We start from the raw sequence: 17,936 nt of genomic DNA, 5'->3' as shown, positions 1-17,936 counted from the left end.
CACAATGCATTTTTTACTTTATCCTGTGGGTGTTCTTTTGGTTTCATAAGCCCAAGAGGTTGGAGAATTTTCTCAACCCTCTGAGGATTATGCTTCAACTGAAGTGAAAACATGAACATCACCAAAATTGTGTTTCATGATTCACAGGACAACATTATGATTATTATGATTATTATTGTTGCTGTTGTTGCTGTTGTTGTTGTTGTTTTTGTTGTTGTCATTGTCTTGCTTGCTGTCCTGCAAGTTGAAGTTGAAGTTCATTTATGTATATAGCACTTTATTACAAGCTTAACAGAGAATGAGCCTAACTAGGTCAAACTGATCAACAATCAACCATAGAGCAGAATGATGACAAGAATGACAAAAACAAGGAAGCAGAACAAAGCACAAGACACAAAATAGCAAATTTTAGCAAATTTTAGTAAGATATAACAGCCTACCTACTCTACATAGCCTAACTTACCTGGCGTCACCAACAATAGGCGTAATCAGGGGGTGGGTGGGGGGGTTAGTTTGGTTGTGATATGGGACATTCACTATTGAAACCACATATGTCATCAATCACCAAGCTTGCCAATCATATCCCAACATCATCCCAAACTGGACTCTGCCTTGTGTTTGATACCTCTAACATTTTGACTAGTCATGATAAAATATATCGTAAATTAGCATTTTGACTAGTCATAATGTAAAAAAAAGATATCTTAAATTAGCATTTTGACTAGTCATACTGTAATAAAAGATATCTTAAATTAGCATTGTGGTTGGTCATACGAGAGAGATCTTAAATGCTAATTTACAATATCTCTCATTACATTATGACTAGCCAAAATGATATTTTAAAATATTTCATATATCTGTAATGAGACCTACTGGAACTACCACTACTAGGCCTATACCGCTGCAGCAGCTGTAGTAGCAGTAGCAGCAGCAGCAGCAGCAGCAGTGTCGTTTCTTGCCACTACTGACTAATACCACCTGGCTTAACAGTACTGCTGCAGCAGCAGGAGCAGCAGCGGCAGCACCCAGCACATTCCCTGGAGCTCCTGGTAAAGCTCTTACTGTGGACTTTGACAAGGGCCTACAACCCTTTAAGATAAGATACGATAAGATAAGATAAGATAAGATAAGATAAGATAAGATAAGATAAGATAAGATAAGATAAGATAAGATAAGATAAGATAAGCAGCAAAGTAGCTGGTGAAGCTACTTTTCAGGTAGGTCGCAGGGAAAGATTGGTGGTGTCTCTTGCGTTTCTGGTGCCAGTTTGTTTTTTCTAGTTAATTTTGATAGTTTGGACTGGGTGGCGGGTTTCCGTCTCTTTGTACCAACCACCAGCTCTTCAACGAACCGCCATCGCTAACCGCCAGACCACACTTTTGAAGCGGCTGCAGGTTGGCTTCAGCGGGACGTGAACCGAGCCTCAATCGCGACCACCAGACCACTGTTTGTACTGGCTGGCAGGCTTGCTTCAGTGGGAGGCAAACCGCATCTGTTCGTACCAACCACCACTTCTTCAACGAACCACCATCGCTAACCGTCAGACCGCACCTTTGGAGCGGCTGGCAGGTTGGCTTCAGCAGGACACCGCCACGCCACCTGGTCCAAACTATCAAAATTAACTAGAAAAAAAAAGAAAAGAAACTAAAGAGAAAATTTCCAAACACGCCCATCAAGCGTCCAATAGCTACTGGTCTGAAATGAGGGCCGTGTAGAAAGTTTCCCAAAGAGAGCATCTTGCCGCAGTCCAACCATCAGCTGTACCAGCACCCAGGGGAGCATACCTTACCGTGGTAAGGTATGAAGCTCAAGACTTCAAGCGGGGCCTTTTATGCCCTGAGCTGCTGTGACCAAACATGTTAGAATTCTGATTGTGATGTCATCAGTGCAGCTGAGACAGGCTCTGATTGGTAGAGCAGAGTCCAGCTCCATCCAATGACGTCATAATCGGTTAGAATGGCGAAGCAAAGCGTGTTCTGACTGGTTCCAATTGAATGGCAAAAATGAGTTTGGATTATTTGAAATGATATTTAGCCTATTGTAGAACTTTAATTCTATTTGGAGTAGGCTTGTAGATGCATGCATTTACAAGTCAGTAGAATAAGTCAAGATTTATGTGCAAATGGATGTCACATGCTTCTTTGGTGTGTGTGTGCTAAATTATTAGTTATTGAAGTGATGAAGTGATCTATTCAAACAGCAGCCACCATTAGTGTTACTATGTGTATACTACTTGTTACTGTTTTTAAGTCCAAGTCAAGTCACAAGTCTTTCAGGGCAAGTCACAAGTCAAGTCTTACTGTAAGTCTTCATAATTGCAAGTCAAGATGCAAGTCTTTCAGGTCTGTGAATGCTGACCATGCCCATTACAATGACATGGGACCAGCTCTCATGTTTTTAAAGTTTTCCTTTCAAAACATTTTTTTATTCTATTATTTTGAATAGGTCAACTAAAATGACATTAGACAGTGGATAACACCATGATAGCAATGATCCCATTTACAGAGATGGAGTGAGCAGATTATTTTCCCAGCTGGGTTCTAATGCTACTGTCCCTTACTTTTATTTTACAACTTTAATTTTGCTGGTTATTTGATGCCCAATCACTGGGTTCAGAGGTATCAAATACAAGGCAGAGTCCAGTTTGGGATGAGGTTGGGATGTGATTGGCATGCTTGGTGATTGATGACATATATGGTTTCGATAGTGAATGTCCCGGTACCTGTGGGGTGGGGTGGGAATAATAAATAATAAATAATAATAAATAATTTGAATTGTATCTGTCTTAAGTTCTCATTAATCATCTTCTCATCTCTCATGTTCTTTTATGTGAGTTACCTTAGAGTAGGAGCGTCTCACCTATCCTGCTAGATCTGGGGAGGGAGGGTTCATGCTTGGACCAGTAAGTAGGTTGAGCTTCAAGTTCAAGTTCAAGTTCAATAACTTTATTTGTCCCGTGGGGCAATTGGTTATGCAGCAGTGGGACGCATACATTTAGCACACATAAGACACAGGGCACATAAATACAGCAAGACCAAAGACATAAATACACAATAAAAATAAAAATAAAAATACGCAGTTAATTAAAAGATACACGTTATGCAGACAACTACCTTTTCCTCCTAGAGTTTAGGAGGGAGATGGCAGAGGGTATGAAGGAGTGTTTGTATCTGTTGGTTTTAGCAAGTGGAAGTCTAAGGAGGGTACCAGATGGCAGAAACTGAAAGCTTGCACTATACACTTCAGGTAGCTACTGTGATTGAAGACCCTGAAGCCCACCTCACCACATCTCAAGTAGATTATTCTGGTAATTTCATTCAGGATCATTCAAGATAGGCACAAACATACCTATAGTTGAGGGTATAGAGACTAATTGTATTGGGGGGTGGGGACATAGATCCTTCACTATCCAATCGTCTAGGGTAAGGAGACTATATTTACCCCTACAAGGCAGTAGCATTACCCCTCTGCTACAAAAACTTAGTAGTACTTAATAGTTTGTCACTTTGGCATTTACATTTTTGGTGAAGGTGATTTAGTCTATCTTTTACTGTATTCAAGAAGGCTCAACAGTGATGCAATGACCGAATGTTTTAGACACAATTACGCCACTGCCACCAACCTTAGACCCTTGAAGCATACAAGGATAAACTTCCAAGAAAAACTTATTAGGAAAATAAAATGGAAGAAACTGTGGGCAGCCAAGTCGAAGAGAGATCCCCACCGGGACGGCAGAGCTTGCAATAGGTGCAACATTTAATTTTCCTATTCTGGGCCAGGAGTAGGCCAGGTGTGGGCACGATGAGGAGGGGCTAGCAGCTTTATCTGCTATAATAACATATGAGCAGGATTAGATATTGGTATCTGTTATTTATATTTGGCTTAGCACATGGAAAAAATGCTATTTATGGATAAAGTGTGCAACAACATATAACACTTTGAGTCACTGTTACTGTAATCACTGTTACCCATGTGGGAACTCCTGACATCCACAAAGGGGCAGCAGAGATCTGCTGTTGTTCAGCAGAAACAAAACACAGTCATTGCTTCCTGTCCCTGATATCTTGAAATCCTTGACTCTACCTGATCAACTTGGTTACAGTTTATGTGTAAGTCCTGTTGAAAGAAGCATTAGACGCACAGTTCAAGGAAGTATTGTGAGTGAGATTAGAGGAAAAGGAGTTAAGCTAGCTACACATCACAAGACAGTGACTTTAAATCATACCTATAATTCTTTGATGATAGAATCAAACTTTGGAGAAAATGTTCTGGCATATAGCAAGTGAGGGTTTGATGTTATTTTTTGCATCAGCATTTTGGCAAACTGAAGACTCCTTACTGTGCAATAATTCTGATTTTGTTTGCATGTTATACATCTCAATACTATTTGCATAATACGCCAATGGGGAATTCCACACTTGCCTCATCAATTATTTGCAATTCTGAGAAACAATGAAGGCTTTATGTGCAGAATACTGTGTGGTTGAATCATCCATGAAGACGACAGTCAGAACTGTAGCCTCTGGTTCACTGAGTCTCATATGTTCTCTTGTTATTATTTTTGATATATGGATTTTTCCCGGGTATCTTTTTCCAGCGGCATATAAAATGATTTGTTTTCAGAGAGTTCTGGACGCCTGAGGAGAACAATGGAGCAATTAAAGACACACACACACACACACACACACACACATACACACACACTTTACATTCTGTGAACATTGTTGTTCTGATTGCTCCCTCTTTTCCTTGGGAGGTTATGAAGTGTGTAGAGCATATTGTCCTCCTTAAGCACTTTAAGAGCTTTTTTGCACGTTCGAAACACTATCAAACACACAACTCTTCCCCCAGGTCACATCCCACTAGTTTGACATTTCTCTTATTTCTCTTAAGTCTCTCTCTCCACCGCCTCCACCACCACCATGATCATTATCATTGCATCTCCGGCTCTATGTCTCTTTTTTCCCCCAGTATGCTTTGCCAAAATTTCGCACTTGAAAACACACGCATTTCCTGAAGCATTCTTATTGGTGATAAATTCAGTGGCTATTTAAATATGTTACATTGAGGTGAACACTTGACCAGCGGTTTGTCATTTTCTGCAAGAGCTGGCAGAAATATTCCCTCTCATTAATGGGAGTCATAAAACACCTAGATCACTGAAGAGGACACTCAGCACTTTCAGAGGACGCACACAAGTATGTGCACGCACGCACGCACGCGCACACACACACACACACACACACAGTACACACAAATGATAGAAAGAGAAAACAGAAGAAAGACTTGAGGTGCAAGAAACATTTTCCAGTAAAGAACAGATGTGAAAAGGAAAGAATGGCATAGTGAAGGAAAGAAGAAGAGAGTCAGATAAATAAAACTTAATGCAGATCTCTTTTTCTTTTATTGCAGTGATTGAACACTAGATGGACTATAGGTATTCACTCCACTGCACATCAGCCGTTTAAGGCAAACACTGTAAAAATTAAGTGTGACTTGAATTATTGCAGTAAAAGAGTGCAGGCGCCTATGTTTACTACTTTATCTATTTGATTGCAAAGAATTAAAGAGATAAGAGTGGGGAAAGTGATTTTGGCAGTTGGCCATTGTTGCTAATCAATATGACAGTTCTGGCAAAGGCAATGATGTGCTGCAGAGAGAGAGGTGGGAGGAGGAGACACAGAGAGGGAGGATGTGTTTGTGGGTGCAAGTGTGTGTGTGTATGTGTTTGCATCTGCTTGTGTGTCACAGTACTGGCAAATGAAATGAATAAATCTCAGAAAGATTTTTTTCTTCAGTGTCTTTGCAACAACACATTCAACATTCCTGTTCAACAAGTCCCAAGGGGGAAAAAACAGAAAACTCATGCCATTCATCTGAATTTTCTCAATATTTGTCTTTCACTTGTCATATTTTTCCAGAATGAAATACAGTGAGACAGCCAGACAAACATACAGACACAGACAAAGTGATGAAAAAGTGAGAGGTGAGAGAGGAGAGTGTTGAGGCTGTTAAAGACAACCAGAGTAAATTGAAAGTGACAAAATGGCCCAATTACAATGATGCCCCACTTGTTAATTAATGCTCCAATTTACAGCGTTAAACCCACTAAACTTTGTGGGCTTTGTGGGCACACACACAAACCGCTGCATAAATTAGAGAGATAAAAACATATCCTTTAACGATACAGATGTAGTAGCCACTAACCACTGAAATGTTGAACAACAAAAAGAAAACACTGCTAGTCTCTCACACACACACACACACACACACACACACTTTAATCTACATGTAACACATTTGCCAAAACAAAGAGGGTTGACTCATGCAAAGGCAATATCTGTTTCCGTATCCTTCCGCTTTGAGAAATAATTCAGTTAGCAGCAGTAATGGGGATAACAGTATAATCAAAGAACAGACAGAGGTATTGGTAACACTTTACAATAAGGGTACACTAAGTTAAGGGTTAGTTAATGCTTAATAAGCATTAACTAACCCTTAATTAACAGTTAACTAATGTGTAATTTACTAATGGTGTTCATGTTAACTAAGGTATTAATTTCTACATTATTTAATAGTTTATAAAGATGACTATTAAATAATGTATAAATTAATACCTTAGTTAACATGAACACCATTAGTAAATGATTACCAGACACATTAGTTAACTGTTAATTAACTAACCCTTAAGTAATGTGCCCTTATTGTAAAGTGTTACCGAGGTATTTATCTGCTTTCAGAGATGTACAGTTGTGTTTCAGGAGCAGCAGTGTTCTTGTCCTGATGCAGAAAGACAACCTTTAACGATGTGGGACTCTGGATTAGATGTTTTCCTTCTCTCTGTCTTGAAGCACAAAGAAGCAAAGAAACACACACACACACACACACACACATAGATTTTGATGCTATAAGCACATATGTTCTATTTCAGCTATAACCTGCTTCATACGCAAACGATTAAAAATGTTCAGAGTTGGGAGAAGTTTAATAGTGCAACTTCATTGGTCCCTTAAGGATAGTTTGACAGTAGTTGTTGAGGAAAGATTTATCCTGGCGACGTGTCAGTCATAAACTTCACTAGTTATCAACTGCTGCCATGATAATCCCTACTCAAGATGGAGACCTCGTTCATCCTTTCATTTTCTTTACTTGCTTAATCCTTTCAGAGTCATGACGGTCTGGAGCCTATCCCAGCATGCACTGGGCAGAACGCAGGGGAACATCCTGGACAGGTTGCCAGTCCATCATAGGGCGGACACAGATAGACAATCCAGGACCTTCTTGCTGTGAGGTGACAGTGCAAACTGCTGAGTCACTGAGTCGCCTTAATTAACTTCTTCACCACATTAATTGTTTTTGTTTAATACACTAACCACCTGTTTTACATTCTGTACATTTTTTGAAGTGTTGATTGTCTCTCTTAATTCTGGCAGCATTTACATTATCTAGGCAAACTACTTGAGAATTAGTGCTAATTGTATTTCATTTGATAATTTGCTTGATCAAATTTGATTTTGTTTACTGATGTCATTTCACTAATTATCTTTTTTTCCATTGACTGCTTCTTTCATGTTGTATCATGTAGCAGTGCCCACTTCTCCTGAGAGAGATTCTCCCTCTGTATTACACAGCCATGCGCGTGCACACACACACACACACACACACACACACACACACACACACCTACACACACACACACACACACACACACACACACACACACACACACACACAAATGACTGTGTGTATCTTAACGAAAAGTGTGATTGCCACATCTGTGAAGCTCTTTTTAATCCTCTCCTCTGTCATCTTTTGTTCTTCAAAAAAAAAAAGGCCATTGAGTCATAAGTAAACACACAAATTCACACACACACACACACACACACACACACACACTCACAGGGCGCAGTCATGTGCACACATACACACAGTGACAAAAACTGTCACTAACAGTAGTCCATTATCCTAATTACAGCCATTACGAAGTCAAAAACAACTGAATCAACATCCAAACAAACAAACCAAAAGCAAAAAAATTGAATTAATTATATCACAAAATATGCCGTAGGGGAGTAGTCATATTTATATACGATGCAGATGTCAATACTGCCTCTTTTGCCTTGTTTCCTCCCCTCCCTTTTTCTCTCTCTCTCTCTCTCTCTCTCACACACACACACACATGTATCACACGTTCTCTCTCTTTTTCTCAGATACTCAAACAAATGCTTTCAAATAATCTCAGGGCTTATCACTAACAAAACATCAAACTTCAAAGTCATTATAAAGGGGAAAAGGTGTGGAAGAGCAGGGTCCTTTAAATATTACTCTGGGTGTGTGTGTGTGTGTGTGTGTGTGTGCGTGCGCGTGCGCGTGGTCATTTTAATGGCCGAAAGGCCGGTCAGCCTAATATATAATGGAGCAATATCATACATCACAGGTCTATAACACATACACACACACACACACACACACACACGCGTGCACACAGACAGTGACACATACACACATAGATTTCATTTCAAATTTCCAAAGCTCAGACTTTTAATGGATTTCGCCATTATTAATTCACACGCACATTAATTATTGAAGCAGCGGTCAATGGGCTGCAGCAGTAAACCTGGTGACTCACGGAAACACTAAACCCAGATGAACAGACAGGGTCATTTTACAGGCCATTTTCTACCTTGAAAAGCTTATTCTCAAAGAATGTTGTAGGGCTTCATTCAAAAAGGCTACATTTCCACTTTGAAAAAGCAAAAACAAAAAAAAAAACTTTATGAAAATACACTCACTGAATTTTGTCATGTTTTTAAGGTGACTTTAGTTATATTCTTCTCTGGTTTGTGCTGTGATGTTTCATTAAAGAACATCAAAAGTCAAGTCTCTCTTTCTTTCTCTCTCTCTCTCTCTCTCTCTCTCTCTCTCTCTCCACACATGGCACAGATTAGCTTCAAGAAAACGGTAACAACGCTCTATTAAGCTCTAGTTCTCTCCCCTGCTGTTCCCCTTTTTTCCCCTCTCTCTTTACTCTTTTTTTCCCCCTCTCTCTGGTCCTTCTCCTACCATCAACTCATCTCCTCCTGCTGCCCCATTCTCTTTGTCTTCTTCCTTTCCTCCTCTTATCTTCTTTCTTTCCCTTCCTCTCCCTCTAAATCTTCCCTCCCCTCTGTCTCCTCTGTTGTTTGTCTTGGCTCTTGTTGGACCATACCACCGCTGAGGTCAGTCCCAGCCTCAGCAGCGCCAAGGGATCCCTCACTGCTCTTCCCTCAATCTCTCCACCAGACATGGAGCTCAGAGCTGATGGGAGGCTGGCAGACAACAGATAGACAAACAAACAAACAGGAGGAGGCCAGGTGAACGGACAGAGGCAGGGTTGGATGAATAGACAGACAGAGAAAGTGTGAATACAGAGGGAGGGTGACAAGGTGATGGTGAGTGTATAAAGTTGGCTAATCCTATATTGGTTTTAGCCCAAAACTTGTGCCTGTCTGTTCCTCTGCTTTCATCCAATGAACGATGGTTGTTTATGATGTCTGAGCCTCTGCTTCTCCAAGAATAGCCCGCCAAAAACTCCCGGGACACACTCAACATCTGGGCTCTCTCTCTCTCTCTCTCTCTCTCTCTCTCTCTCTCTCTCTCTTTTAGTCCCATTACAAATAAGACAAGCAACTTCTGTTAATAGTTTTGAGAAACAGCTCAAAACCCATTTTTATGATCTTGCTTTTAATTCCACCTTTTTATTTTAACACCATTATTATTAATTCATACTATATTTCTTATACTTGTTTTATATTTCTTATACTTGTTTTATGCTTTTTATATCTAGGATTGTTCTTTATTATTTTTAATTTATTTTATTATTATCTTATTCTTTGATATACTTGTTTTATATTTCTTATACTTTATGCTTTACTTTACTATAGTTTTATGCTTTTTATATCTTAGGATTGTTTTTTTATCATTATTGATTTTTATTGTTTCTCTTGTAAAGCACTTTGAGCTGCATTTTATGATATGAAAGGTGCTATACAAATACTATTCATTATTAATAATAATAAACAAATACTATTATTATTTATTATTATTATTATTATTATTATTATTATTATTATTATTATTATTATTATTATATGGCGGATCACTTTATTCCCATTGCAGACCAATTTCTGGTGGAAGCATGGGCTCATCATGAAAATCAGTTTGATGTGTTGTACATTATATTTGAGTGTTTCTGAATACCCATATCTGTCTCTCCCTAACAAAAATTAAATGTAAACCTCTTTTATTTGTTGAACTTACCATATTTCTTTCCTTTTTTTTTTATCCTATTTTTTTCCTTTGTTTCTATACTATACGAGAATACAAAGCCTTCTAATAAGGAGCTTGTAACTATCAGCTCACAATAACACTGATGACTGAGTAGGTGTTCCTTTACTCAGGGCATTGTTAATAGAACATGTTGAAAAAATCACTCACACACAACACAAAATGCAAAAGAGAGCAAGGGCATGGGGAGAGAGAACAGAGAACAGTGAAAGAGCAAAAGAGGGAGACAGGATGGCAGCATGTTCCTTAGTCTGAATATCAGCTCCAACTGTTGCCTCACAAACATCTGGACACTTGGATTTGCAGCTGCTATGTGGCACATGTACAGAGAAAGACACTTTTAAAATGAAAGAAAGTCTTGAAATTCTTGTTGCCAAAAGATTAAAGCTGCCAGAATTACTTTTTAAAGATTTTTTTTTTTGTCGTTACTGCTTTAGTCTCAACAAGTCTTGACCACTAATTGAGACTAATCTGAAGCCTTGGGAATTGAGTTCTGACTTCAAATTTATGTTCCCTCGCATTCTCAAAAGATAAACTGACATGCATATACAGTATGTGTACAGTTGCAAAAAAGTGTCCTCACTAACAGGGGATGTGTGAGGAGAAGACGACACAAATGGAAAGAAATACAAAAAATCACAGGGACATGTTCTTCTCTTATGATGAGTAAAGTTTCATGATCCACAAAAAAAACTCAAGATGGTGCCACAATAGAGATAGATAGATAGATAGAGAGCGAGAGAGAGAGAGAGAGAGAGAGAGAGAGAGACAGATGAAATCACAAAAAGGTTATAATAGGACAGTGCTAATTAACAAATGTAAACCAAGATGCTACAATCAACGCTTGTTGAAACGGGCAGTCATTGCTGGAGATGTGCACGGCATTCTATTGTGTTAATCATCAAACCATTCAAATCATATTTGTCACATTAGCTGTCTCTAATGTAGGATTGAAAAAGCAAACATTGCTTCTGTTGTGATCACAATGATTGACCCACTTCTGTTCTGCAGGGTATAATCATCACAAGTGCAACAAATTACTTGAAGGTTGTGAGAGAGTCTGTATTTCAGCCCTGCATCTGTTTTAACTAACCAGAGTCTCATTTTTCTATTTTTTAATTTTTTTAATTTTTTTTTTTTTTTCTTGATTGGAAACCAGTTTAGAAAGAAAAATGGGAGAGACAGAGAAAGATGACATTTTAAAAAAAATCAAAGATTGAACAGTGACATGAATTTCAGAGTCTTATTTTTAGAATGCTCAAAAATGCTAATATCAGCATTTATAGAAACTGAACAATGATCAAAGTTGATAATGCAGATTCATGCTTCAGCTGACAACATTCTCCATAGTACAGTGTGTAATCGTACCAATTATGCACCAGACTTTCACATCGCCTCTTTGTCTCTGTCATTCTGTCTTCAACCTACATTTTACACGGGTTGCTGCACACTCGCCGTTAACTGCTCATAGCCGCCTTTTATGGGTGATTGAGCGAAAGACTTATGGAGTTGATGAGAGGGAAAGTGAATGGATAAGTAAAAAATGGGTGAGGGAAAGTTGGAGTTGGTGAGTGAGGGAAACGATGAACAGGATCGGGAAAGTCAGTGAATGTCATCATATCCAAATCATCTGCCTGGCCCTTAACCCACGGCCTTAGCCTGCTTAGTTTCCACTTCTTAAACGCTGAGTGTGTCATGCTTTACTTTGTTTTCATACTTTATTGGTGTACTTTTTTTAGTTTTTTTCAATGAAGGAACCTAGATTAAACTCTCCGTCCTCTCATCCTCTCATCCGTTTGCTAGGTAATCTTGTTTTTATGTTGTTTTTTTCATAACTCAGTAGCTTCTACTAAAAAAAAACCATAAACATAAACTAAGCAAAAACTTAGCATAACACAATTGTATGTGTGTGTGTGTGTGTGTGTGTTGGGGGGGCAGAGTGAGAAAAAAGAAAGAGACAGGAATATTGGAAAAATTTAAGATGAAACACAAAAGGCAAGCACATCCTGTATTTTCAGATATCCCTCTTCTTTTTGTGTTCTAGACTACATCTTTCTTTTCTCAAAACACACATAGATAGATGTTCTCTAGAGTGTAACCCTCTCTTTGTAACCTCCTCTCCATCTTTCTCCATCTTTTCTCCATCTTTCTCCTCCTTTCTCCATCAGCCAATGATATATTACATTCTTTGCTGCTTCAGATGCCCTGAGGAAGGTCTACTTGACCGAAAGCTAGCGGTTCAATGAAGTAACTTGCATGGATCTAATGTTAAGAAGTTTTGCTCTTACACATTATTTGCCCCAACAGCATCCTCTACTCCGCTGAGCTCTTTTTGTGTTACTTTTGAAAACCTTTCATGCTATCTATTGATGTCTGAAAGCTTTAGTGTCTACTTAGTGGTCAGGAATGTAATGCAGGGTAAACCCACCTAAACATTTACTGACCGTTTTATTTGGGGAATAGCATGTGCACCTTTTTACACTGACATAAATCTTCATGGCTTAAATTCATAGTGTGTATCATAGTAAGTATAGTATAAAACTGATGCAATGTATTTGAGCCTAGAGTCTTTTAAGTAAAAAAACCCCCCATAAATTACTGCTTTTCTGTGTAGTTGATTATGGATTATTGAAGTGTAATTGATTTTTGTTTATTTTAGTGGTTGTTTACCTTATGATAATCATCATAAGGCATAAGGTCATAGCTTACCCTCCTTTCTATTGACCGTTACATCAATGAACAGAACATAAATCTACAGAAAAACTCCTGGGTTTTCATTCATCCATTTCATTGATTCTCTGTCATAGTTAAACAACAAAATAGGAGATGTAGGCACTGGACGTTAGGGAGCCCATTATCAAAGAACATTCCTGAAATTTCCATCTACAGTGAAAGAAGGAGAGAGAGGGGTGTGCAGGGGTTGGGGGGAGGGGTAGAGAGAGAGACAGGAAGAGATTGATAACGATGGATCGATATCAAACGAAGTCTAGCAGTCCGGCACAGACAGACAATTCCAGTGAAGATTATTATGCTTCCTCTGCAGTCATTCTAATTGTCTTGTTTTCTTGAGCAGTACGCACACACACACACTCACACACACACACACACACACACACACACACACACACACACACACACACACACACACACACACACACACACACACACACACACAAACACATACAGTACATGCAGACACCATGGAGGTCTTTATTACATGGACCATTAAATTGAAGCTGCTCTTTAATCAGATGCTTTTCATCTGTAAACGTGCTTTCTCCTTTGAGAGTTGGAGCGAGAGCATGAGGAGGAAAGGAAAAAAGTAGAAAACGAGTAGAGAAACGACATGATCATTGACTCAAGGGGAAAAGTGAAAATAAATGTGAGTGAGGTGGAAGGAGGGTGGTATAGGACAAGAGGAAACAAAGGTATAATGGAAGGATGAGGAAGAGGATATACAGATGGAAGTGTGAGCAAATAGTCTATGTGATCTTTTCCTCCGCTCTTGGCGATCGCTGATGAGGTGAAGGAGTATGAAAGGAGGAGTGAGCAGAAGAGTGATGCTGCGGTTACCTGCCTCCGTACTCCTCACGCATCAGCAGAGTGAAGGGAGCACTAGAGACAGAAATTATAAACGGTGAGAAATTGCGAGGAGTGAGAGGGATAAAGAGCCGTGGAGAGAAAAGGGAGAAAAGCAACAGGTGTAAGTGGGGGAACCAGAGAGAGGAAGGGATGAAGAGGAGATGTGTTGTATGCTGCAGTCAGCTGTGGGTTGAGGGTTTAATCTCTGCATACACTGCTAACCATCTGTTCTGTTGTGCACACTGTTTATCTCCTTAATTAATTCATGTTGATTCAGCTCATTCGCTGTGTCAGCTCTCTAACTACAGATCCCCCTTCTCTTCGTATGAATCTCAACATGTTCACTGACATCGGAGCTTTCCTAATATGTTCAACATGCTTTCAAAAAAACACTCCCTCTTCAAACTAAAATTCTGTTTGTATAAATGCTGGGAAAGCCAAAATAGTCAAGAAATTCCACTATTTTCACTTGCTGCATTGCTTGCCCCCAAGAGGGAAGTTTGTAAAATCCTGCAGAACCGATGCGGGATACAGTAGATGAAGAGTGGTTGGAATTTTACATTGGCTACCACTGTATATATTGTGTACCACACATGCATGCACACAGACCCATATCCACACACACACCCGCACACACACACACACACACACACACACACACACACACACACACACACACACACACACACACACACACACTGAGCATGTAGATGATTTGAAATATCGGACATGATCTTGAACCACTGATGGTTTCTCTCAAAACTAGAAACAAGGAAGCGGAGATTCTGGAGCTACTCCGTTGACAGCAAATGGGTTAATAATCTTGTGGGCACAGTAACAGGAACCGCAGCATGATTTTACAGGCATATGGCCGCATTCTCTGGTTCATAACTGTTAGCACTACAATGACATGAAGCTCATCTGGCTCTAAAACAATCACAAATTCTATCCTATTCTTTTTCAATGGGGCAGCTCTCGGATTTGTCTCTTGAGAAGCCATAGACCAACTTCTCTGTTTTTCAAGCCATCCATGTTCACAAATATTTATTTAATTGTCTAAGAATAACACTTGTGAATTCTGGATGGATTTTTGCTGTCAGTGTTTGCCTCACTCACTCTGTATAGGCTCCCTCACATAATCACACGTACACTGTGCACACAGTTTAATAAGAGTGACCCTGATTAATTAATGTTTACACATACATGTTGATGAGCCTCATTAGTTTTCTTCCCACATGCCCATATGTCTCCCACTCCTACACACCATCTACACACTGAAGACATCACATCCTGCTTGCTGCAGCTGCTAACGATGTACCATATACCTCCGATGCACTGTACTGATGCCCAAAGAGGCTCTTTTCACCTCGACCTTGGATGGGGGATTGGTGGTTGTGTGGTGCGTGGGGGACGGGATGGTCATTGAAAGATAAAAGAAAAAAGATGGAGGAAAAATATGAAAACAGGAGAAAGAGAAATGGAGAAGAGATTGATTTGTTATGAGATTGATGATGCAATCCCCAATTATTGTGCTTGAGTGCATTTATTTATTATATATTATATTATTCATGCTTCACCACTAGCTGAGGTATCGCATTAAGGAATGACTATTTGTGCAGGTGTGCATATGCATTCACATGCATGTGCACACGCGCACGCACACACGCACTGGTTTCTTCTTTTAAGACTGAATTTTCAGAGATAATCAGGGAATCATATAATGTGAAATGCTCGCAGACACCAGGTTTTCAAAGTATGTACATATGGTTTTGAATATAAGGGAGTAAAGATCTCTGATTCCTACATAATGTTGGTGTGCAGTAGTCTCTCTGTCTGTTTCTTTCTGTCTCTCTTTCTGTCTCTCTCTGTCTGTTTTTCTGTCTCTATTTCTTATCATTTCTGGTCTCCTTCTTTCCACTCTAATAAAACAGGATAAGGTCAGAAGACCTTGCAATGACTGGGATTGATAGCTTTGATGCCATGAAACGGTTCCTATGGGAATCTGAGCTCGCTCTGCTACTCTTTGAAATTCAGATCCATGCCAAATATGGCTTTGCATTTCAAAGTATGGAATTTCTTCTATACACATATGTATAGAGGAACATATTGTAATGATAAGCTCTGAAACATGAAGCACACACACACACACACACACACACACACACGCCTTACTGAATGATTAAAGAGGTGGTTGAGAGTAAACTTGAGGCTGAGCAAACTGTTTATCATTAATAAAGCCTTGAACAAACACTGCAGACTCTCTGTGGACATATTTCTCCCTGAATGTGCTACTGTTTATAAAGCCCATAGCAGCAGAGAAGAGATAAGAGTAGTGATTTAGCATAGCAGAGGCCTTCAGGGGGTCAGTATTACACTCACTACTACTACAGTACATCTAAGCTACAGTACATCTAAAGTACATGAAATCACATATGGAAAGAATCCCCAACACAGGATCACAACGTTGTCACAGTTGACAGTTGAAAGTTCCAGTGAATATGCAGAAGTGATGATGTCATGATAAAAAGAAAGTTAGTGAGAGCATCTGATGTAATAGAATGGAAGTTAATGTTAGTTGATGCCGTCATGTGTTTCAGAGACTGTAATGTCATAATAGATAGAATACCATAGACAGGGAAGTTCTGATGTCATAGCAGGTAGAATGACAGACAGGACAGTTGTGATGTCATAAAGAGTACAATGCCTGGGCAAGAGAGAGTATGATGTTATATTGGTGCAACTGACAGAGATGTAGACCTAGACCTAGAATTATAGGTCTAATCTCAAACCCAACACTTGACCAGTGGCCACTTACATCTCATTCACAACTTGGTTGTTTTTGCATACCATTATCCGCAATGCAATATCTATTCCCCCAGAACATCAGACTCACTCTCACAGATCATGAATGTTTAACACAAAGGAAATCCTTCTATTTCCCCCAAAAGCAAGTTGAATATTAATGTTGCTGTCTGTGCAAAAAGCGAGACGTTGCTAGCTAACTGGCAGAAGAAACCGTCAATGGTGACTTGGTATTGAGTGAGTTGAGTGGCCAGTTGGCAAATAGGGTTTGAGATGGTCTTTGAGCTCCTGAACTGATGCAGACAATGTGCAGATCAAGTGGTCAAGTGGCTGAGTGTTGGGTTGAGATTGGATCATTAATGCCATAGCATTTTGCTAATATTGTAAGTAAATGAACATCGCTCTATACTTGGTGAATGAAGGTAAAAGCTGAAATGCACAACACAAATGCCAATATATTATACAGGGAATAATATATTGGCAATATAGTCAAGGAAAGGATGGTGCTTCCATTTTCATACATCAGGTTCCTGGGTCTCTTGGTTCTGTGCCACGTATCTAAAGTTTAATGGGATGAGATTCCAGCTCTGTGGCCAAAGACAGAGAAGTTGTGATGACATAATGGATAAAATATCAAGCAACTGAGCTGATGTAATGCCCCAATGTTACATGATCCTATGACATCATAAAAGAGAGCCGATACCATTATAGCCATTGTTGCCCCAACAAAGGTCATTCCAGGTGTTTTATAATATCAAAAGCTAGACTCAATCAGATAAGACTGTGGTCTTTTTGCGTAATCAGTCAAAATTGTGGAAACTTTGGAAACACTTTTTTTACAGTCACAAAGATGAAATTGCATACATAGGTAATTTTTGTTACAATGCATTTTGAGTATTCACTCAAAATGCGACTCTTAGCTTTACACCCATCTCTTCTCTCTATCTGGTTAAAATTCTGGCTCTTTAGTCAAGTACAGATGTGGCAAAAATAAGGGCAACTCATCTAGACAGAAAAGGGTGATAAAGACGAGGAGATTAGAGTTTGTTTGATAGAGGGATACAGAGCGGGGTCTAGGAGAAATCATGTGACTGGCGAGAAGTGCAGTGACTGTACCTTTCTGGCAGATGAGCTGACAAGTCATTAGTGGTTATAGGAGTCTGAGGCTCCTGAGCCAAGGGTGGAAGAAATCAGCATCTATCTCTGTCTGCTCCCATTGCTGTTAC

This window comes from Centroberyx affinis, unplaced genomic scaffold, assembly GCF_046629955.1.
Source record: "Centroberyx affinis isolate AG114_WGS23_722 - 3 ecotype Tasmania unplaced genomic scaffold, CSIRO-AGI_Caff_v1 ptg004317l_1, whole genome shotgun sequence".
In the NCBI taxonomy this organism is placed as follows: Eukaryota; Metazoa; Chordata; class Actinopteri; order Beryciformes; family Berycidae; genus Centroberyx; species Centroberyx affinis.
The sequence above is the reverse complement of the archived record's forward strand: the minus strand, read 5'-3'. Positions refer to the sequence as shown.